Genomic DNA, 23,761 nt, shown 5'->3' with positions numbered 1-23,761 from the left:
GAGACGTATGTCTTGTAGTTCGGATCGTAGCCCTTCTCGACAGAGTTCGTCTTCGGGGGATCTTCTTCCGGAGATGATGGAGAGCGAAACGCCTCCCTGTGCCTCCCCGCCTCGTGAGGCGGACGACCCTGAGGTGTCGTCACGGAAGATTTCTCCTGATCCGCCAAGGCCAGAAGGTAACCCTTCGGCCACCCGAAGTCTGGAGTATTCGGCTCCTAAGGAGAGCCACAAAAAGAGTCTGGGACTGTCCGGCACACGACCGGACGCACTGATGAGTCTTCTGGAGCAAGCGGCTATCTCAGAAGCGCATCGTACACTAATGTGTACGGTGGTTGAGAGGATTTCATCCGCCGAAAGCGGGTTGCATGAAGCTTTTATGAGCCTGCTGAGAGGCTTTGAGGTACGCAAAGTAATATGTATATTACTGACGGTACCGCACACGCTAGGTGTGCCCTATGCAGATAGTAGCCCCTGAGACTCTGGTTGCTGTCGAAAAAGGCGGCAAACAGAGGATCATAGTCCCAGGTAATAACCGTACTGTTTTCATGTGCAGGCGGCTGAGGGTCCGGCGGCTAGCCGGACTGGTGAGTTTGCCGAACTGAAGCGGCAGATGCCGACATCGTGCTTGTAAACAAGCGGCTTGACGAGGCACAGGGTATGTATTCTCCGGTGGTCAACATATATTAAGAGGAGCATGATGCTAGTCTCTACTCCTATAAAAATATGAGTTGATGATGATGGCGTGTCTGCCTATGGATCTTATGCATCGTCCGATCTTGAATCTAAGGTTGAGATTGAGGTAAGATGTATTGTACTGAGCGCCAAAACAGAATAGTCTAGACGTTTCTCCTCCTCTCACGAAACAGATCTCTAGCGCCTCACGTCCACCCACCCTATCTCTGGCCACCGAAGCCCATCCTCTCTCCCGCCGGCGAAACACTCCCACTGCTCCAGCCGAACACAGTCCCAATCTCGACACCCAAAGGAGCACCACAACGTGAGAGGACGAATCGAGCCCATCCTCTCCGCCATGGTCAACGGCCCACCGCCCACGATGGCACTGATGCCCCCAATTCCCCATGCCAACGCGTGCGAGGCGCGCCATTGGATCGATGACGCACGTGCTATATGCGTGTGCGCATGCGCCTGAGGGCGGCGTGCAGGAGCTCCCCCTTCTCCTCCCTTTTACTCTCTCCCCCTGTGCACAGTGGAGCTTGAGCTGGGCGGGACACTGAGCAGGAGTTTTTGGGGGCAGAGGAAGAAGACGTTCAAGTAGAAGGCGTGGACGTTGGGGAGTAGCTACGTGGAAGGAGGGCGTGAACGGTGGGATGGGCGCTGGCTGGCTGGTGAGTGCGTCAAGGTTTCTCTAATGTTGTTAATTTTGTTGCTCTGCCCTGATATACTACTATTTGAGCATATACCGAAAAAGGGTTTCCCCCCGCTTTGTATTCCAAACCAACCAACACCGAGTACAGAGATTGCTGTGGCGAGCAGCACAACACACCAAAAGAAAAAGAAAAAGAAACAAATGCCAACCACGGCAGCTCGGCAAAGCGCGGATGACCCGCCACCGCGGCGCCCACCGGATACAGACCACCACAGACCGAGGCTTTGAACCACAGCGTACCAAGCAGCACCTCCAAGAAGGGATGCGACACCGACGACGCTGCTGCCCAGACGATTCCTAGGGTTTCCCCCGGCACACGGGAGGTGGGGGATGGATACCACCGACACCCTCCAGGAAGGAATGGTGGCACCCTCAGGTGTCACCGCGTCGGACCGAAGCCGGCAGGGATTTCTCCCGCAATCCAACCCCAACCACCCAACCGGACGGAACCGACCCGCTAAACCGTCGCATACCACCATGCGCCAACGCAGTAGCGCCTCCACCCACGCCGCCTCACTACGAACACCACCACGAGGCCAAGAGGACCGGAGAGAAGCGCGCCACGATGGGAGCAGCAACACCGACGCCGAGCGGGAGGGAACCACCTCCACCGCCGTCGTGCGGGAGGCCCGTGCCTCCGGCACCGTCGCGGTAGCCGTCCGGACGCGGCCGTGGGGCATGCTGGGCCACCCCTGGCCCAGCCAGGCCCGAAGCGGGCCCGTTAAGCCCCACCGGCCACGATGCAGCAGGCCGACGTCGGCGCCGCCAGAACCCAGCCGCTCGTCGCTTCTCCCCCGCTTCCCAGAAGCCACACCGGAGACCATCCCCGCCGCCGGCCCGCCCAGGCCCAGATGGGGCCCGAAGGGCCCAGATCTGGGCCGAGCGGACGACGCCAGATCCCGCCGCCGCGCCGCCCCGCCACCAACGGCGGCGCCGCCGCCCAGCTGCTCGCCTGCACACGCCATGGAACCCCGCCGCCACGCCAGACCGCCATCGCCTAAGTGCACCCCCCGGAGCAGCTCCGCCCGCGCCGGAGAGCTACCAGGAGGGGAAGGGCAAGGAGGCCGCCGCCACCAGCAGCACCGGGGCCAATCCGGCCGCGGGCGCCGACGACGGCGGCGGGAAGGGAGGAGGGAGGGGGGACCTGGAGTGAGGAGACCGGTCGCGCGGCCGGTCGCCCACGGGCGACGCGGTCGCGAGAGAGAGGATATCCCTATTTGAGCATATATAAAGAGATCATCTATATCTATATCTATATCTATACTTACTATTAATCTATACTTATCTATACTTACTATTAATCTATACTTACTATTAAAAGAGCAAACATGAATTCCCCTAAAACCACACCACAAAATGTACACAGAAGTACCAGAGACGTTTGATCGATCCCACTAATTTACATCCAACGTTCTACATTACATCAAGCATCTACCACACAAATCAACGATCTAGATTAAATGTTCTGTCAGGGCAGACTACCCTGCGCACGTCCTGCAGCCCCCCTCACGCAAACAAGCCACCACACAACAAGCCGCTAAACGCATCTGAGCCCCCATTCATAACATCACCTCACCTGCCCGGACTGCGCCCCCCGCCTCCCTCCCCACCGCCGTGCTCCCTTTGCCTTCGGGTCGCTCCCCTCTGTGGTTGTATGACGCCCGCCGCCCGCGCAACCTCCCTTCACCCCGCTCGACGTCGTCCTGCCCGTCCGCCTCTCCTATGGCGCACGGCACCTGCCGCCGGACCCGCCCTTCCACCATCTCCTGTGTCGCCGGCAGAACCTCACTTCGCGCTGCTCGCCATCGGATTGGCCCGCCCGTGCGCCTCTCCTACGACGCCGGCCTCCAGCTCCGCCCTCCTCCATCTCCTATGGTGCACGACGCCCGCCGCCGGCCCCGCCCTTTGGCATCTCCTATGGCGCGCGGCGCCCGTCCGTCGGCCTCTCTTGTGGCTAACGGCTGTTGCTGCTCGATGTCTCGAACAACGCTACAGAGTGGCCCTGCCACGGCTTCATCATATACCTCATCGGTAAATTTCTTCGAGTTTTTTCTGTTTGTTTTGATACACTGTGCTCCAAATTCTAAATTTTGAAGGCTATGGATGGAATTCCCCTTTCATTTCATATATTGCAATGTAGCATTTTAGTTCAAAGTTCAGAAACTGGATTCTGTCTATAGTTATTCTCATGTCCCTCATGACTCTGCATGTGTACTTCTTCTCATGTTAAACTAATGTGTGATACTAGGTCTTTGCATTTTCAATGATCCATCCCTTGAGCCATATGATCTGTCAGATGATGACACTAATTTACAGAAGAATTTCACACATCTAAGTGATCTTGCAGCTGCACTGCGAAAACATGACCATCGTGATGGTGTAAGTTTCCAGTTAGTGCTTTGAATACCTACCAGACAAAACTACTGGATGATCCTGAGCTTTCTTTCTTTTGTCTTCACAAGGTTGAAAGCGCTCTTAGTTCTGCTGAAAAGCTTGTGAGAGCATCACCTGATGAGCTGTGCCACTGCTCGGGTGATCTTGTTCAAGCACGTGTACATGTTCCTTGTTTTCGTGTCAAGGTGGAAGGCGAGGAAGATCCTGCTGAAGAAAACCGACAGAAGGCATTAGTCGCCTTGCTGGTAACCAGCCCATTTGAATCATTTTTACCTTGCATTTTCTTCAGGGATTTGGTGCATGTGCATTTTCACATAATAGACCATTAGGGAGAAAAGCCCTTGCTGTTTTCTAATAAAGAAGGAGATGTCAGACCCGTGTAAGAACCGAGGTGAGGAACCCGCGCCGTCTAGGAGGCAGCACTGCACTCTGACCATTGAGCTGAGAGCTCATCTACCGAAAAATCTGACATTAAACCGGTAGATCCCGACCTCAATTGCCGGGTGTGCTCTATTAAAGCTTGGGATTTACCCTGCTAATGTGCCAACTTTGGTTTTAGTTCAGGAAGAAGAAGGTTGTGCACAAGATGGCGTTGAGTGTAACTGGCTTGAGGCTTTTCTGAATTCCTTGGTTCTTTCTACCAAAAGTACTTGTATTAGGACGTTTTCTACACATTTGGGATAGATTATCAAGAAAATTTGTCTAAAGTTTGATCAAATTCATTTAGATTCAGTTTAATTATAGGGCTGTTCATTTTTTACATTGATTTTATCATGTTATAAACCTGTCATAGCATATAGTTCTTAAAACTGCATATGTTTTCCTACCGCAGGTGCCACTTGTTGTCACTATTGCAAAGAGACGGTGCATGTATGCATATTTTAACTCTCATGAGTACTTGTAGAAGGAAAATTGTACAATGCTGAAAGATGTTATTTGCATATGCAAAGTGGGATCATATCTTTTGAATGATTCCGTTAGAATCAGGTCACTCCTTGACTAACTCGAACTTGAATCATTTGCTTTTTTTTATCATGGTTGGAGATGTGGTGTAGCATGAGCATAAGCTAATGGACGTGTCAGCGAGCCCCGAGGGAGATGCCCCCTGCAACATGAAGAACACCATCTGGACAAAGGGGAGGTACACAGATGGCCAAGGACGAAAGGAGGCGTGCAGGTCTGCGTTTCACAGTTATCTCTTTCAGCACCAGCGATTAAATGGTATGTAGCCGGTCAGGCGTGCTTGCCTGAAATGTGCTTTGTTAGTTCTAGAGCCATGCTAGCTTTGTATGTTGTTCTTGCAGCCTCAACGAGCTAATTCTATTTAAAGCTAATGTTGTTCAATCCTTCTAATTTTGACTATGTGTTCTATCCTTTTAATTACTGTTATTCAGTTTTTTTTCATTTTTCTGTTGCCATTCAGATACAAATGTTATGAGATTTCAGGAATTTTGTCATATCTCCCAATCGCCTTAATTTTGTAAGTTGTGTTCTAATTCAATTTTGATTTTCTTTTCAGAAAAGCCTACTTTAAAGCTGTGTGAATCCATTATTTTCCTTTGAGTTTGCTATTGAGGTGAGTTGGGAACCTTTTCTTTAACTTGGTGGATGTAGTTGTAGTGATGGAGACTTGCCTGAATGTTGCTTTCCTGGGCGTGAAGTGCCTTGAATTATCATAAATTCTGTATAAATGTACGTACCTGTCTGCACCTGATGGTGATCTGCCAAAGTTTTGTACTTTCGAGGTAAATTTGCTACATGGGAAGATTCCTCAATGGCAATAATATACCATGATAGTGATAATGATATGCATCCTATGCTGAACAAGAGCAAGACAGAAAAGAATAAAATATTCTCTCCAAAGTAATTACGGATTGTTTCCAGTGATTTTCAATTCCAAGTAATAAAGAATATAAGGTTACAATTCATCACCTGAAAAAACAGATCTTTGTAGTCATAGTAATGTCTTCTCCAATTGACCATACCCTTAAGAATTTGATGAAAATGGATATATCATCAAGAACCTTGCAAGCAAATTTATCTACAACAGGAAACACACAATGATGACATATCAGATATTCCCAATCACTATATGAAATGTTTAATGTTCACTTCCCCTTGTAACGTTAGCTTATCTAGCAAATTTCTGTTATTCTGTACATCTGATTGGTAAGTTTCAAATAGTACAGGAACGAGATATCCAGCTATAATTAGAGTAGGGATCGACACTAATTAAACCTCTTGACACGCTCATTTGAAAGTCAAGTATATTTATGCAGCAACGCCTTATTACTCCTACAGAAGATGCCATTACTGCTGCTCATAGGAAGAGATATTACACCATCAGTTGAGTTTAGCTAAATCTGCAGCTTTCATTACAATGCATGAATCTTATTTATCTTGCTTCAAAACTGAAGGAAAAAAGAGAGGATGGAGTACCCGTCTTCCAGTCATCTGGCAAGCAACAGTCCAGTGCATATTGCATTGCAGACCTTGTTAGCAAGCATCATCGAGTGCCATTGTATCTTGAATAACACAATTGTACAGGGATCTTGAATAGAACATCAAACAGAGGCACACCTAATTGAAATTACATTGGCACATTAGTACACGGTAAACTGCACAGTACGAATTAAAATTTAATTGCAAAGGATAATCCAGAGAGTTGACACGAAGTAATGTCTAAGGACTAAGATCAAATCAGAATTAATCCTGATGGTCAATACAGAAATGAGAATTCATTTCACAAAAATATTACTCATACCAGTGGAGGCATCGAACTGTGCCCAGAAGTTTTTGCGCACCCACGCCCCGCTCCTTGTTGTCTTGTTGCGGGCCTCCGCGCTGGGTCGCCCGTGAGCATGCCGAGCTCAAGCCCATCCTTGGGCACTTGGGCCAACGGATTCAAAGGACGGGGAAGAGCACGGGCGTGGAAGTGTCGCGCCTCCGACAGAGCCCAGCGCTGGGATGCTCGCGAGCATGCCAGGCTCAGGGACCTCCTCGGCCACTTGGGCGACCGGATTCGTCGAAAAGGCGGGGAAGAGCCCAAGTGGCGGTGGGATGTCAGGGGCGGTGGGGAGAGGGAGCTAGCGACCAAGGAAGAATGGGGAACGACGGGGAGAAATGTCAGGGGCGGTGGGATTTTTTTTTTTTTAGTGAAGCGGTGGGAAGGTAGGTTACGGTCTGAGGGGCCTAACTGAGGAACCGGCTCCCTGTCCATTGATATGGGCCAGAAAATTACCAAAAGTCCAATCAATCCAGCCCAGCCGTTCGTCTGATGCCCAGCGCTCGGCTGAGTTTTTTTACCGGCTAATTAGCAATTGCGTTCTTGAATCGGAGACCAAGCTAGCTGCTAGGTAGGCAACGAATGAATCATATCCAAAATTGAAGTATTTGTAAAGGTGTAGTTAGATTTCAGTTGACTTAGACTAAGTTGAGTGATATTAGCATGTTTATTTTTCAAAAAAATCACCTTTTTTATTTGGATTTATGCTTTCTAAATTTTAATACATGAATATATTTATCATTTTTTCAATCGCGACTCAATTAATTGTTTTTATCTCTCTAAAAACATTCCAATATTTTATAATCCCTCTAAAAATACATGAAGACGGAGGAGGATCTCAAAGATAAATATTACTTCTGTACGTTAATATAAAACATTTTTCAGTTTAGTTTACAGAGGGCGTAGTACATAATGTTGTTTAGTTGTTGTTTTAAAAAAATTATGTAAAAAATTATAATAAATTTATGTGATCATGATTTTTTTCATGAAGACATATCTGTGGATCGTGTATTGCACGCGCGTTTTCATTGTTGGGCATGAGACATATTTCAATGGCTCGGTAAAAAAAGCCCAGTAATAAGATTTAAAATAGATTTTTTTAATTATTAATTATAATACGTGCGTTGCACGTGCACGCTTACTAGTATAGGAAAGCTGCAGTAGGCTGCTGCGGTTTTGTTCATGGTGCTACTGGTTTTGTTAATGTTGGTATTTGCTTACTGTTTACGACTGCTGCTACTATGTACTCACTTTATGATATGAAGATATGTATGCTGTTGGCAAGGTTGAAAAAGTGGTAGGCGTAAGCGAGGCGGTTGGCCTTCGCCTAGTGCCTAAGCGCCCTAGGCGCGGCCTAGGCGGTAATATAGTTTTTACTCGTAGTATATTTGTGATTATTATATGGGTGTTGATATAAGTTTAGGGCATATAAATAAGTTAATTACCGTCTACTGCCATTGGAATATAACCCATTTGGCACATCAGTGCAGTATGTGGCATGATTTCTTGCTTAGGTAGACAATTCCTTGCTTGCCCTGCCTAGACCTTCATTTATGCCTTAGGCGAGGCGTTTGGCCATTGCCTAGCGCCTAGGCAAGCCTAAGCGCCTCCTAGGCACTGCCTTTTCCAACAGAGGCTGTTGGTGAAAAAGGATCGGTGCTATAGCGGTAGGCGTCTGGTGGCTATGCAGTGGCATCCGCTACTTAGATACGTAGCCGGCAACAGTGAGAAGACTTTGATCTTGATATATTAGATGTAAGCCCCATACACCATAGGAGGTCCTCCTTTTGGTGATATCGGCTGGTGAGCTTTCTCCATCTTCACCCTCTAACACACATTGGTTCTGCATTATGTATATGTGGTTTTGATAAGAAAGGAATGTTTCTATCTGAATGTTATCCAGTTATTCTTTCTTTGTCTAAATCGATTTAGTAGAAGAGATAGAGAGAAGCAATTTACTGGTGTGGTTCATTTGGGAAATTTAGTACTTTGTTATACTGCTTTGTTTTAGGGGATGAAGTAAATAGAACAAGATATTCCTGGGATGGATCTATATGTGCTCGTTATGATGTCATGTAAATTCCACAACACATTTGTATGCGTGTATCCTTCTTATAGTTATAGTCATGCTTGACAGCCTGCAGGCTGAGGCTAACAATTCTTTTCGTCTCTATGCCCCTTATTTCAGTGCATTGTGCTACTGTATACTACTGTTACAATGACATGTGCATTTAGTAAAATCCCTTAATTATGGCAACATGTAAAAAATAAATGTTTCCTGAGTGCGGACTGTGGTATAGATCCGTGCAAGTTCTGAAACCTGCAAGTACCGAATTACATAATAATTTTGTAGGATGATAAAAAAGAAGAAGGTGATGATTCAGTTATCAAGAGGATGTGTGAACTCTGAACCTGAAGGACAGGAAATAAAACATGAGGAGGATAATGGAGGAGAAGAAGAAGCAGACATTAGGATAATAATGAAAGAGAATGAGTAGATAATAAGAATGGTATTGAAAGAGAAGACGAGATGCACCTTGGCTAAGTAAAGAGCTAGACCTGAAATTGCCAATGAAGGGAATGAGGTCCCTTTCTCTATTGGTGCCATCTTAGCTGCCGACTGCCGTCGGTTAGGTGCATATTTCGTGAGATAATCTCGTTCTAACATGTCTCTGATTTTGATTTTTTTCTGCGGATTTCAGAATATAGAAGGCAGCTTCTCAGAGGGGTCACTGACGAGTAAGGTGAGGCCATTGCGTCTCTATTCTTGTGTTAGTTTGTTTCAAAGAAATCACACTAATTTCTCTCAGTATATGTATCTGCAGTGAAATAAGTCCTCGAGCAGGTTTCAGTGAAGACTACTGATCTAGAAGTGACGTATGTTCATGAACAATTTTCTGCTGCTGAAATAAGTCCAGAGCAGGCTTCAGTGAGGACTACTGATCTAGAAGCTGTATGTTCATGAACAATTTTCTATTGCTCTGACTAAACGGATTGTCTCTGTAATTCTTGTATGTTTGGGTGGTGCCCAGCTACCAATAGAAGACAAGCCGTCTTCTTGCTGAACAACGCCACAATTGTGTAGTTGTATGTTATTTAGGATTGTCTCTGTTGCATACGACCTGGGGTTACAAGAGGTCCGGTACTAATTTTGTGTATGTATCTCTTCTATATACACATGATTTCAAAGCATATTTTATAGTACATTTTGTTTCTTTGCTTGGTAAAAAATGTATTGCAAGTGTTGTTCATTGTTTTCTTCCTTTTATGTAAATATACTACAGACCCTCTACAGGCTCAGTTTTCTTCCTTTTGTCTGAACATATCAGACATTTATATATGATGTAGTGATTGTCTGATGTCCTAGCAGTTGGATGAAAGCAAAAACCACAGAACTAATATTGTTGGCACATATGTTTTGAGCAAACAACTAAAAGAAGACTATACTATGCTTGACAAATGATTCCATGGCCTCATAGATGCCTAAGGTATGTAACTAATTAAGTGGAACTAGCTATGTAGGTTATGTTTGGAATATTTCTTCTCTTCATGGTGGCATTGTATCCAGATTCATTTTTCGTGTGCATATTTAGTAAAGCATTTAGTTAACCACTTCTACTTGATTCTTGTTTGTCATGAAACCATATATAAGTGTGCTCAAGCTATAGTATGTGTGCTATATTGTCTTGATTGCTATCTTCAAGATACTATCATGTGATATTTGATATGATTCTTTTTTCGTCAAATCTTGCAAAGGGGTTTGGAATGTTAAAACATCGATTTATTTTGTATGTCATCATTATCTTCTGGTCATGGTCGGCATGCTGCATCATATAATGAGATGACATACACGCGACATTGGTGGGTGGTGGATCAAGATAGGTTTAATCCATTGGACTAGGACCGAAATATGAAGTTAGTAGTCGTCGCAAGTTCCCACATGCGTGTGGGTTGGTTTTTCTTGATACATGATAGTGAGCAATGCGAAAGGTGAGTAGGGAGAACAAGTCTTCTCGCTAGGCGAAGATGGAGAAGAAAATTTTTGGCTTCGATCAGATGGTTTATTGATTGAAAACCATATGTTTGATGATGCTTGATATGTACATCCTCCGTTCTTAAATATATGTCTTTTTAGATATTTTTAATGTAGACTACATATGGAGCAAAATGAGTGAATCTACACCCTAAAATATGTTTATATACATCCGTATGTAGGCCATATTGAAATATCTAAAAAGACATATTTAGGAATGGATGGAGTACATGTCAACAATATAACATTGCTTCAGTCAATGTCGCAATACATTTGTTATTGTCAAACATCACTTCAGTCAATGTTTCAATACATTAACAACATATTGGTTCCTCACTGTAACTTAAATTCACCTAATCTTATTTGATCCGTAGCGTAGCACGGGCATCTTGCTAGTATCTGTAATATGCTATGACTGCAGATGGAGCTGCCGCCGTGGACACCCTTCGGGCGGAACTTGCCCGAGCCAAGGAGCAAGCCAGGAAGAGTGATGCGGCCACCCTAAAGGCGGTCGAAGAGCTAAGAGCCGAACAGGCTGCGCATTGCCAGAGCAAAGAGAAAATAGCCAAGATGGCTGTTGAGTTGAAAGATTCCGCCGACCGTTATGAGCTTCTTGAAAAGGAAAGCCAAACGAAGATGGCGGACCTGGAGAAAGCCATGGTAGCAGCCAAGGAAGCCCGCTCTAAAATTAGAGCAGCGAAGGAGGAGCTACGTCAAGCCGGAGATATCGCGGCTGGGAAGCCCTTTTTGTTGCGGACAAAGTTCGGAGATCCCAAGTATGCCCTTCTGGATCAATTATGGAGTTCTGCAGACGCGTACTTGGATTTGGCAGCGAGTGCTGCTGATGCGACCGGGTTTTTCAAAGATCAAAAAGATCACGAAGTGGAAAAGTTGTTCTGGTCGCAGTTCAATGTTCCAGTGCGTCCGCTGCTATTAAATGAGTAAATGGCCGAGTGGGCCGAGCTCCATAGGTTGTCCGGGCTTGCCATGAGGTCTGTTGTGGATCATCTTTGGCCGGAAGGACCAAGGCCGAATAGTTATTTTGGCTTAGTGCAACGATTCCTTGGTGCTGTGCCGCATATCGATGGTGTGAAGAGGTCGGCATGCATAGAGGGTGCGCGGATGGCTCTTGCCCGTGTCAAGACATATTGGGCACAGATGGAGGCCACCGCTATTGCAACCCAGAGTTCGGCCGTAGGCCGGGTATCGGCCGAGCACTATTTTGAATAAGTCCTAGATGGCGCTCGTTTAATAGAGGCTCAGTGCTCGAAGAGTATCATGTTCTAGTGACATGTATCCCAATTGTAAAAACAATGCTATTATGATTATAAAGGTTGTGTTTATACTTTTGCCTGAAAGTATTATTATGCCTCCTGTGCGGTCGTTTATGTATGTATATATATATATACCTGAAAGTTTGCAGTCGTCGGCTTCAGCCCCCACGCATATAATGCGGGGGTGTTTGCAAAAGCGCGTGTTCACACTTGATCCAACGTCTTGGTCCATTAAGGAGGTGGTAGCGCGGCGAACGAGGCAATCGGACTATATTGCTTTAACACTTTCACTTAACCATAGGAGTTTGACAGTTGGGCTACTATATAGCCCCTGGTACTTCTGCGCTCATCCGAGTACGGGGCGCATACGTACATGACCGGGAAAACCGGCCCTTCGTTAATGCGGAGGAATCCCGAAGATTCCGCTAAGTCATCGAGTGGTTGACCAGTCTCGCGCTTTATCATGATAGTCAGTTTTCGGCTTTCTCTACTGAGGTGCTCGTCCAGATGAACCAGGGCACAATCGCAGTAGTTCTCCCGGTGCCACCTTAGCCGATAGAGCGGAACGTAAGGTAGCAAAACACGGGAGCCGGGCAAACCCAACATTTGACCAAAGACATGATTCGGAGCTGATGCATATAAGGCCAAACTCGCGACGCCGAACACTCCCTAAGGTATTCGGTCTTTACAACATATACCGGACTGAGTAACACCCTTGAACCCTGAATTTCCAGGTACGTGCATTAGTCTGACGTGGCGAAATGGCAATAACGCCAGCATCCCTCTCGGTTATGTTGAGTATCCGGAGGGTGTGAAGCAACAAGAGACAGTAAGAAAGGTTTACACAGGGTCTTAATCTAAAAAGAAACCTTTGAGCGGGGCCCTGCTGCACGTCTGCGCCTGTGTCTCCGTTGTGCCGTATTCTGGAAGGGTGTAGCATGATTATCATCTGTTAAAAGAGAAGAACTTAGATGAAATTTGTCATGCGAAAAATTGGTTATTCTTAATAAACCATTAAAATTCATAATAATGTCGAGCCGAACTGTAGACTTGTTTTTTTACATGCGGGAAGCCCCTAGCACCGCCTACGGGGGTATATTCATCAACTCAATCTCAGGTTTATCTAAGCTGTTACAGCTAGTGGTGCGCCGGACTCGTCTAGCCGTGTCCGCGGTCTTGATGACCGATCGTTTATGCGAGTTGGAGAGGCCATTTAGTGTTCGGCTGCTAAAGCCGCCGCACATTCTTCCGCGCGTAAGGAATGCTCAGTGTTTCCGCTAACTATGATGATGCCGCGTGGACCAGGCATCTTGAGCTTAAGATAAGCATAATGCGGTACTGCATTAAAACGAGCGAAGGCCGTTCTTCCGAGTAGTGCTTGGTAGCCGCTTCGGAATGGAGCGATGTCGAAGGTTAACTTTTCACTTCGGAAGTTGTCGGGAGAACCGAATACAACCTCTAGTACGAGAGAGCCCGTGCAGCGGGCCTCTGGGCCTGGTATTACTCCTTTAAAGGTAGTATTGCTTTGGCTAATTCTCGTTCGGTCTATCCCCATTTTGTGGACTGTGTCCTGATATATCAGATTAAGACTACTGCCGCCGTCCATGAGGACTCAGGTGAGATGGTATCCGTTGATTATTGGGTCTAGCACCAAGGCAGCCAATCCTCCGTGCCGGATACTAGTCGGGTGATCCCTACGATCAAAAGTGATCGGACAGGTCGACCAAGGGTTGAACTTAGGGGTGACGGGCTCTACGGCGCATATGTCTCGGAGTGCGTGTTTGCTCCTTCTTTTTGTTACGTGAATCATGTTCACTGTTTTGACCTCCGGTGGGAATTTTTTCTGTCCCCCAGTGTTTTGCTGGCGAGGCTCATCCTCGTCTTCACTTGGTGTCTCCCTCCCCTTGTGTTCGGCATTTAGCTTGCCAGCCTGCTTGAAGGCCCAGCATTCTCTGTGGGTGCGATTTGCAGGTTTATCGGAGGTGCCATGAATCTGACATAATTTGTCTAGAATCTTGTTTAGGCTGGACGGTCCATCTCTGTTGCCTTTGAAAGGCTTTTTCCGTTGACCGGGTCGAGAGCCCCTAAATCCGGCGTTTACCGCCGTGTTGTCTGGGCTGTCTTCGTTATTTCGTCGCTTGCTTGTACTGCGTCGTGGTTTTCCATTGCCATCCCTGAATTCAGATGTGCCTGGGTCGCTGGTGCTACTACGGGCCAGCCAGCTATCTTCGCCCACACAAAAGCGGGTCATAAGGCTTGTTAGGGCTGCCATTGTCCTCGGTTTTTCTTGGCCGAGGTGTCTGGCGAGCCATTCGTCTCAGACGCTGTGTTTGAAAGCTGCTAAGGCTTCGGCGTCCGGGCAGTCAACGATTTGATTCTTCTTAGTGAGAAATCTGTTCCAAAGCTTTTGGGCTGACTCTCCGGGCTGTTGAATTATATGACTTAAATCGTCTGCATCCGGAGGTCGGACATAGGTCCCTTGAAAGTTAGCCCTAAAAGCATCCCCGAGTTCCTCCCAACTTCCAACTGAATTTTCGGGGAGGCTCTTCAGCCAGTGCCGAGCTGGTCCTTTTAGCTTGAGGGGCAAGTACTTGATGGCGTGGAGATCATCTCCACGAGCCATATGGATATGGAGGATGAAGTCCTCAATCCAGACCCCAGGGTCTGTCGTGCCGTTGTACGCCTCTATGTTCACGGGTTTGAATCCCTCTGGAAATTTGTGATCCAGCACCTCATCGGTGAAACATAGGGGGTGCGGGGCACCCCTATATTTGGATGTGTCATGGCGTTCTGACGGTTGTAGTGTTCGATTTTGATTCTTCGCTGGAGCGCGCTTCCTAGATCCGTAGATGGATCTGGTCATGCCGGCTTATTGATGCAAGTCCTCACGTGAATCGTGTGCTGACTTATGTGCGGCCTCGTTAGCCGCCCTATCGCAGCCACGAGGTGGTCGATCCGACCGGTTGGTCGTTTTATTTTTCGGCTGTGTAGGCTCTAAGGCCTCATCATCGAATTCAGGCAACAGCTTGCGCTTTGGATAGCTCTTTGTGTGGCGACTGCCACCATACTTTTCTTCAGTGTTGAGCACTTTGTTCCATCTACTGTTGAGCTTATTCTGCGCGGCCTTAAGCCTTTGCTTCTGCTTCTCCAGACTCCTCGCGGTGGCAATAAGCCTTCTGTGGAGATTCTCTTGTTCCAAGTGCCTATCCAGGATTATGTGTGCATCGTCGTCCGGACTATTTTCCTCTTCGGAGAGAGGTTGATGAGCTTTATCCTCGGTGTTGCTGTGATCGGACAGCGGCTCTGTACTATGTTCACCATCCGCTGGTTCGTCCCGCTCTGTCGCTCGGTCCGTGTGGTCGTTGTTTCCTCTGGAGTCGACCGGGGTATTATTTTTTCTTGCGCTATTATCGTTGTTTTTGCCGAGGCATGATTTGGAGCGGCGCCTACGCCGTCGCTTTGGTTGCTTCTCGAGGGAACTATCCCTCGCTGCATCCTTCTGTTCCTCGTCATTGTTTTCTTTGGGTGTATCCACCATATATATATATATATATATATATATATATATATATATATATATATATATATATATATATATATATATATATATATATATATATATATATATATCGTGTGATGAAGTGGCTGTCCAGCGCCCTGCGGGCGGTGGTTCCTGTTCTTCTCCTGCATCGTCGTCCCTACCGTCGATGTCTTCGGAGTCGAAATCGAGCATGTCGGTTAAGTCATCGACAGTGGCTATTAAGTGGGTGGTGGGTGGGGAACGGATTTCTTCGTCGTCCGCCTCCCCCTCGAGCCGGACATAGTTCGGCCAAGGGCCTCCTGACAAGGAGAGCGACCTTAATGAATTTAGCACATCACCAAAGGGCGAGTGCTGAAAGATATCCGTGGAGGTAAACTCCATCGGCGCCCAATCAGATTCGATAGGCATGGACGCAGGCGGTTCGGGGCCTGTGGCCGGGGATGAATCCGAGGATCTGGCGACACAGGTCTCATAGGGGGTGAAGTCAGTATTCGGCTCTATCGCCACTGAGTGTGTGGCCTTCGAGGCGGGGTCCATCCACCCGCCCTCGGATGGCGCCATCGACTCCGGATCAAGGGCCGGAGTAGCCACAGGTGTGATCTCTCGAACACCGTCCGACGACAGAGTTAAGTCGTGCTCGTCGTGACTGTGTGGCGCACCTGACATAGGATCGAATCCGTCAAAGATCAAGTCTCCGTGGATGTCGGCAGTGTAGTTTAAATTTCCAAACCTGACCTGACGGCCAGGGGCGTAGCTCTCGATCTGCTCCAGATGGCCAAGTGAGTTGGCCCGCAGTATGAAGCCGCCGAACATGAAGATCTGTCCGGGGAGGAAAACCTCACCCTGGACCGCATCATTGCCGATGATCGAAGGAGCCATCAAGCCTTGTGGTGACGGCATAGTGGAACTCTCAATGAAAGCACCAATGTCGGTGTCAAAACCGGCAGATCTCGGGTAGGGGGTCTCGAACTGTGCGTCTAAGGCGGATGGTAACAGGAGGCGGGGGACACGATGTTTACCCAGGTTCGGGCCCTCTCGATGGAGGTAATACCCTACTTCCTGCTTGATCGATCTTGATGATATAAGTATTACAAGAGTTGATCTACCATGAGATCATAGAGGCTAAACCCTAGAAGCTAGCCTATGGTATGATTGTTGTTGTCCTACGGACTAAACCCTCCGGTTTATATAGACACCGGAGGGGCCTAGGGTTACACAGAGTCGGTTACAAGGGAGGAGATCTACATATCCGTATTGCCAAGCTTGCCTTCCACGCCAAGGAGAGTCCCATCCGGACACGGGACAAAGTCTTCAATCTTGTATCTTCATAGTCCAACAGTCCGGCCAAAGGATATAGTCCAGCTGTCCGAGGACCCCTAATCCAGGACTCCCTCACCGTCCCCCCCTCCTTGTCCAATTCGGACTAGAGGGGGAGGGGCGCGCGGCCTGCCCTGGCCGCCCCTCCTGTTCTCCACTAAGGCCCATGTAGGCCCATTAAACCCCGGGGGGTTCCGGTAACCCCCGGTACTCCGGTATATATCCGATAACCCCCAGAACCATTCCGGTGTCCGAATATAGTCGTCCAATATATCAATCTTCATGTCTCGACCATTTCAAGACTCCTCGGCATGTCCATAATCACATCCGGGACTCCGAACTACCTTCGATACATCAAAACATATAAACTCATAATATAACTGTCATCGAAACTTTAAGCGTGCGGACCCTACGGGTTCGAGAACTATGTAGACATGACCAAGACACGTCTCCGGCCAATAACCAATAGCGGAACCTCGATGCTCATACTGGCTCCCACATATTCTACGAAGATCTTTATCGATCAAACCGCATAACAACATACGTTGTTCCCTTTGTCATCGGTATGTTACTTGCCTGAGATTCGATCGTCGGTATCTCAATACCTAGTCCAATCTCGTTACAGGCAAGTCTCTTTACTCGTTCCGTAATACATCATCCCGCAACTAACTCATTAGTTGCAATGCTTGCAAGGCTTAAGTGATGTGCATTACCGAGTGGGCCCAGAGATACCTCTCCGACAATCGGAGTGACAAATCCTAATCTTGAAATACGCCAACCCAACAAGTACCTTTGGAGACACCTGTAGAGCACCTTTATAATCACCCAGTTACGTTGTGACGTTTGGTAGCACACAAAGTGTTCCTCCGGTAAACGGGAGTTGCATAATCTCATAGTCATAGGAACATGTATAAGTCATGAAGAAAGTAATAGCAGAATACTCAACGATCGTGTGCTCAGCTAACGGAATGGGTCAAGTCAATCACATCATTCTCCTAATGATGTGATCCCGTTAATCAAATGACAACTCATGTCAATGGCTAGGAAACATAACCATCTTTGATCAACGAGCTAGTCAAGTAGAGGCATACTAGTGACACTCTGTTTGTCTATGTATTCACACAAGTATTACGTTTTCGGTTAATACAATTCTAGCATGAATAATAAACATTTATCATGATATAAGGAAATAAATAATAACTTTATTATTGCCTCTAGGGCATATTTCCTTCAGTATGACCATAGAAGGTTTTCTCATGTAAACAGAACAACAATTATTCTCTGACTTAAGTGAATAACAGTATCGCAATAAACATGATCCAATCATATTCATGCTCAACGCAAACACCAAATAACATTTATTTTGGTCCAACACTAATCTCGAAGGTAGAGGGAGTGTGCGATGGTGATCTTATCAACCTTGGAATCACTTCCAACACATATCGTCACCTCACCTTTAACTAGTCTCTATTCATTTTGTAATTCCTGTTTCGAGTTACTAATCATAGCAACTGAACCGGTATCAAATACCTTGCGGTTACTATGAACACTATTAAAGTACACATCAATAACATGTATATCAAATATACCTTTGTTCACTTTGCCATCCTTCTTATCCGCCAAATGTTTGGGGCAGTTCCACTTCCAGTGACCATTTCCTTTGCAGTATAAGCACTCAGTTTCAGGCTTGGGTCCAGCTTTGGGCTTCTCACGGGAGTGGCAACTTGCTTGCCATTCTTCTTGAGGTTCCCTTTTCCTTCCCTTGCCCTTTTACTTGAAACTAGTGGTCTTGTCAACCATCAACACTTGATGTTCTTTCTTGATTTCTACCTTCACCGATTTCAGCATCGTGAAGAGCTCGGGAATCGTTTTTCGGCATCCCCTTGCATATTATAATTCATCACGAAGTTCTAGTAGCTTGGTGATAGTGACTAGAGAACTCTGTCAATCACTATCTTATCTGGAAGATTAACTCCCACTTGATTCAAGCGATTGTACTACCCAGACATTCTAAGTACATGCTCACTGGCTGAGCCATTCTCCTCCATCTTGTAGGCAAAGTACTTGTCAGAGGTCTCATACCTCTCGACTTGGGCATGCGTCTGAAATACCAATTTCAACTCTTGGAACATCTCATATGCTCCGTGGCGTTCAAAACGTTTTTGAAGTCCCGGTTCTAAGCCGTAAAGCATGGCGCACTAAACTATCAAGTAGTCATCATACCGAGCTTGCCAAACGTTCATAACGCCTGCATCTGCTCCTGCAATAGGTCCGTCTCCTAGCGGTGCACCAAGGACATAATTCTTCTGTGCAGCAATGAGGATAATCCTCAGATCATGGACCCAGTCCGCATCATTGCTACTATCATCTTTCAACTTATTTTTCTCTAGGAACATATCAAAAATAAACGGGGAGCTACATCGCAAGCTATTGATCTACAACATAGATATGCAAATACTATCAGGACTAAGTTCATGATAAATTATAGTCCAATTAATCATATTACTTGAGAACTCCCACTTAGATAGACATCCCACGAGTCATCTAAATGATCACGTGATCCAAATCAACTAAACCATGTCCGATCATCACGTGAGATGGAGTAGTTTTCAATGGTGAACATCTCTATGTTGATCATATCTACTATATAATTCACGTTCGACCTTTCGGTCTCGGTGTTCTGAGGCCATATCTGCATATGCTAGGCTCGTCAAGTTTAACCCGAGTATTCTGCATGTGCAAAACTGTCTTGCACCCGTTGTATGTGAACGTAGAGCCTATCACACCCGATCATCACGTGGTGTCTCAGCGCGAAGAACTTTCGCAACGGTGCATACTCAGGGAGAACACTTATACCTTGAAATTTAGTTAAGGGATCATCTTATAATGCTACCGCCGTACTAAGCAAAATAAGATGCATAAAAGATAAACAGCACATGCAATGAAAATATGTGACATGATATGGCCATCATCATCTTGTGCCTTTGGTCTCCATCTCCAAAGCACTGTCATGATCTCCATCATCACCGGATTGACACCTTGATCTCCATCGTAGCGTCGTGGTCGTCTCGTCAACTATTGCTTCTACAAGTATCACTAACGCATAGTGATAAAGTAAAGCAATTACATGGCGATTGCATTTCATACAATAAAGTGACAACCATATGGCTCCTGCCAGTTGCCGATAACTTTTACAAAACATGATCATCTCATACAAAAACTTATATCGCATCATGTATTAACCATATCACATCACAACATGCCATGCAAAAACAAGTTAGACGTCCTCTACTTTGTTGTTGCAAGTTTTACGTGGCTGCTACGGGCTTCTAGCAAGAACCGTTCTTACCTACGCATCAAAACCACAACGATTTTTCGTCAAGTGTGTTGTTTTAACCTTCAACAAGGACCGACCGTAGTCAAATTCGATTCAACTAAAGTTGGAGAAACAGACACCCGCCAGCCACCTATGTGCAAAAGCACGTCGGTAGAACCGGTCTCATGAACGTGGTCATGTAATGTTGGTCCGGGTCGCTTCATCCAACAATACCGTCGAATCATAACAAGACGTTGGTCGTAAGTAGTATGACTATTGTCGCCCACAACTCTTTGTGTTCTACTCGTGCATATCATCTACGCATAGACCTGGCTCTGATGCCACTGTTGGGGAATGTAGCATGCAATTTCAAAAATTTCCTACGATCACGCAAGATCTATCTAGGAGATGCATAGCAACGAGAGGGGGAGAGTGTGTCCACGTACCCTCAGAGACCGAAAGTGGAAGCATTAGGTTAATGCGGTTGATGTAGTCGAACGTCTTCACGATCCAACCGATCTTAGTACTGAACGTACGGCAGCTCCGTGTTCAGCACACGTTCAGCTCGATGAAGTCCCTCGAACTCTTGATCCATCAGAGGGTCGAGGGAGAGTTCTGTCAGCACGACGGCGTGGTGACGGTGATGGTGATGTGATCCGCGCAGGGCTTCGCCTAAGCACTACGACGCTATGACCAGAGGCGTAAACTGTGGAGGGGGGCACCGCACACGGCTAAGAGAACAATTGATGTGCTTTCTGGTGCCCCCTGCCCCCGTATATAAAGGAGGAGGGGAGGAGGCCGGCCACCAGGGGTGCACCAGGGAGAGGGGAGTCCTACTAGGACGCCAGTCCTAGTAGGATTCGGCCCCCCTTTTTTTCTTTCTTCCAGAGGGGGAAAGGAGAGGGAGTAGGAGAAGGAAGGGGGGGCGACGCCCCCTTCCCTAATCCAATTCGGCCTCCTCCCTTGTGGGGGGCGTGCCAGCCCCTTGTGGGCTGGTTAGCCTCCCTCCTATGGCCCATATGGCCCATATCTTTCCCCGGGGGGGGGGGGTCCGGTAACCCCTCCGGTACTCCGGTATGTACCCGATACACTCCGGAGCCCTTCCGGTGTACCAATACTACCTTCCAATATATCAATCTTTACCTCTCGACCATTTCGAGACTCCTCGTCATGTCCGTGATCTCATCCAGGACTCCGAACAAACTTCGGTCATCAAAACACATAACTCATAATGCAAATCGTCATCGAACGTTAAGCGTGCGGGCCCTACGGGTTCGAGAACTATGTAGACATGACCGAGACACCTCTCTGGTCAATAACCAATAGCGGAACCTAGATGCTCATATTGGCTCCCATATATTTTACGAGATCTTTATCGGTCGAACTGTAATGAAAACATACGTTATTCCCTTTGCCATCGGTATGTTACTTGTCCGAGCTTCGATCGTCGGTATCTTTATACCTAGTTCAATCTCGTTACCGGCAAGTCTCTTTACTCGTTCTGTAATGCATCATCCCGTAACTAACTCATTAGTCACATTGCTTGCATGGCTTATTATGATGTGCATTACCGAGAGGGCCCAGAGATACCTCTCCGATACTCGGAGTGACAAATTGATACGTCTCCTTCGTATCTATAATTTTTTATTGTTCCATGCCAATATTCTACAACTTTTACATACTTTTGGCAACTTTTATACTATTTTGGGACTAACATATTGATCCAGTGCCCAGTGTCAGTTCCTGTTTGTTGCATGTTTTTCGTTTCGCAGAAAATCCATATCAAACGGAGTCCAAACGGGATAAAAACTGACGGAGATTTTTTTAATATATGTGAATTTTTGGAAGAAGAATCAACGCGAGACGATGCCCGAGGGGGCCACGAGGCAGGGGGCGCGCCCCAGGGGGTGGGCCCTCGTGGCCACCCTGTAAGGAGGTTGGTGCCCTTCTTTCGCCGCAAGAAAGCCAATATCCGGATAAAAATCGTGTCCAAACTTCAGCCCAGTCGGAGTTACGGATCTCCAGGAATATAAGAAACGGTAAAAGGCCAGAATCGGGATCGCAGAAACAGAGAGAGACAGATCCAATCTCGGAGGGGCTCTTGCCCCTCCGCTGCCATGGAGGCCATGGACCAGAGGGTAAACCCTTCTCCCATCTAGGGAGAAGGTCAAGGAAGAAGAAGAAGAAGAAGGGGGGCCCTCTCCCCCTCTCTCCCGGTGGCGCTGGAACACCGCCGGGGCCATCATCATCACCACAATCTACACCAACACCTCCGTCATCTTCACCAACATCTTCATCACCTTCCCCCATCTATCTACAATGGTCCACTCTCCCGCAACCCGCTGTACCCTCTACTTGAACATGGTGCTTTATGCTTCATATTATTATCCAATGATGTGTTGCCATCCTATGATGTGTGAGTAGATTTTCATTGTCCTGTCGGTCATTGGTGAATTGCTATGATTGATTTAATTTGCTTGTGGTTATGTTGCTGTCCTTTGGTGCCCATCATACGAGCGCGCGCATGGATCACACCATAGGGTTAGTTGTATGTTGATAGGACTATGTATTGGAGGCAAGAGTGACAGAAGCTTCAGCCTAGCATAGAAATTGATGCATACGGGATTGAAGGGGGACTAATATATCTCAATGCTATGGTTGGGTTTTACCTTAATGAACGTTAGTAGTTGCAGATGCTTGCTAATAGTTCCAATCATAAGTGCATAGAATTCCAAGTCAGGTATGACATGCTAGCAGTGGCCTCTCCCACATAAAACTTGCTATCGGTCCAGTAAACTAGTAAATTGCTTAGGGACAATTTCACAACTCCTACCACCACTTTTCCACACTCGTTATACTAACTTTATTACTTCTTTACCTAAACAGCCCCTAGTTTTTATTTACCTAACCCGACGGAGGATTGGCGACTCATGAGCCTGGCGACTTAATGTAACCCCGACGGCGGGTCAGACAGAAGAGTAGGCCCAAGGCCCAGAAGGCCGGCTCATGTTATGGTGGGCCGGCTTAAGGAGAAAGGGATGACGAATATTTCCTTTACGAGGGAGCAAGACCCGGACTTGTATTCAACTTGTAAGAAAAGATAGACTAGTCCTAGTCCTACTAGGACTCCGCATGTAACCCGCCCCTCTAACTTATATAAGGAGGGGCAGGTCACCCCAAAGAGGGACAAGCAACAAGAAACAATCTCTAGGGCTAGACACAAAGAGCCGGCTTACCAGCGACTCTCTTATGAGCATAATGAGATCTAGCCACAAACAACATGTAGGGCTATTACCGAATGATGTTTCCCGGGGCCCGAAGCTGTCTAAAATCCTTGTCTTGTGTTGCGTCTCTCGATTCCGCCCAACCCCTCTCAAGCTACCACATAGATACGCTGGCCTCGCGACTAAGTCCTGACACTAAGGACATCTGCCGTGACAAATCCACGACAGTTGGCGCCCACCGTGGGGCTCGCGCACGGTGGTGTTGAGTTCTTGGAGGGATCTGTTCTTAGGGTTTCGAGAACTTTGCGATCAGGCGGATAAAGAAGAACCGGCGTGGAAGAATTGTGCAAGATGACCCAGCGTGGGACAGTCATTTGGCAGAGCCGACGTGTTCATTGTTTATGATCATCGTTGTGATTAATTCTACAGAGCCATGACAAGAGCTAAAGGCTGCGAACGGCCGCCGGAGGCGCCCTGATGATACACCAGC

At 47.0% G+C, this 23,761-nt stretch overlaps 1 long non-coding RNA gene across 1 annotated transcript; it reads left to right on the top strand.

Annotated features, from left to right (window-relative positions):
• The first annotated feature begins 2,766 nt into the window (after positions 1 to 2,766).
• LOC123494167 (uncharacterized) lies at positions 2,767 to 9,770 on the top strand. The gene is made up of 4 exons (XR_012187225.1): positions 2,767 to 3,418; positions 3,636 to 3,766; positions 3,850 to 9,310; positions 9,392 to 9,770. It is a non-coding gene; the product is annotated as an uncharacterized lncRNA (long non-coding RNA).
• Positions 9,771 to 23,761: the final 13,991 nt, after the last annotated feature.

This window comes from Aegilops tauschii, chromosome 1 (assembly GCF_002575655.3).
Source record: "Aegilops tauschii subsp. strangulata cultivar AL8/78 chromosome 1, Aet v6.0, whole genome shotgun sequence".
Classification (NCBI taxonomy): domain Eukaryota; kingdom Viridiplantae; phylum Streptophyta; class Magnoliopsida; order Poales; family Poaceae; genus Aegilops; species Aegilops tauschii.
Note: the sequence above shows the minus strand (reverse complement) of the source record. Positions and strands in the feature narration are given on the sequence as shown.